Source organism: Mus caroli, chromosome 15, assembly GCF_900094665.2.
Source record: "Mus caroli chromosome 15, CAROLI_EIJ_v1.1, whole genome shotgun sequence".
NCBI lineage: Eukaryota > Metazoa > Chordata > Mammalia > Rodentia > Muridae > Mus > Mus caroli.
The window spans coordinates 38,794,484-38,795,404 of NC_034584.1; positions in this window are offsets into that span (position 1 = coordinate 38,794,484).

The following is a 921-nucleotide window of genomic DNA, read 5'->3' on the forward strand; positions in this document are numbered from 1 at the left end:
CATACCTTTGATAAATTTTAAAGTATAAATTGGCCCCAAAAAGAAATTAACAATAGTTAATAATATAACAGGACAATTATAAAAATAAATTATAATAAAATGCAAATCATTTAAAAATGTTTCTACTTAATAGTGACTGAAGGTAACTACAACTGGAAAACATGGACCTGATGACAAATGGAGGAACAATGTTGTAACCATGGATTTCCCAAATATAGATACTGTCTCAAATAATGACACTCTTTTTTCAAAAGCAGAAATGTAACACTATGCATACAATAGCAACTATCAGCTCCAGAGCTTATTTAAAGTTTCTCAATTGACCTCAAATTGTCTTTCATATTTATTTTCTGCCAGGTCTACCTGGAAGTCAGCCAAATATTACCTTTCCTATTTTCATCTTTTTAACCATCAAACCTTCCAAAAATGTTTCAGCCCTTACCTCTGCAGAGTACTAATACAAGGGACAATAATCTTTTATTACAAATTCATGTTCCAATTACCTGCATAAGAACTGGAAGGAAGACTAGGTCTTTTCCCACCAGAGCCCTTGTTAGAAACCAGACTTGGATTTTTACAGGGTCATGTTAGTGATCACATCACAGTATAACCAGGGGTCATGTCAGAGCACACTTGTGAAAAATTAGCATGTGTATTTTATAGGATAGGACAGCTCTATATAGTTAGTGATAGGAAGAAATTCAAGCCTGAGTCTTCCACATTTCAACATTTCAGTCCTTTTATTTACACATTTCTATGTGACATGTCTGTTACATGTTCTTTTCCTGAGCCACATTAACAATTTTCTGTATGTTAACATTATTATCATACTTTTTCAGGGTTTTCTGTTTCTTTCTCTCTTTCTCTCTCTCTCTCTCTCTCTCTCTCTCTCTCTCTCTCTCTCTCTCTCTCTCTCTCTCT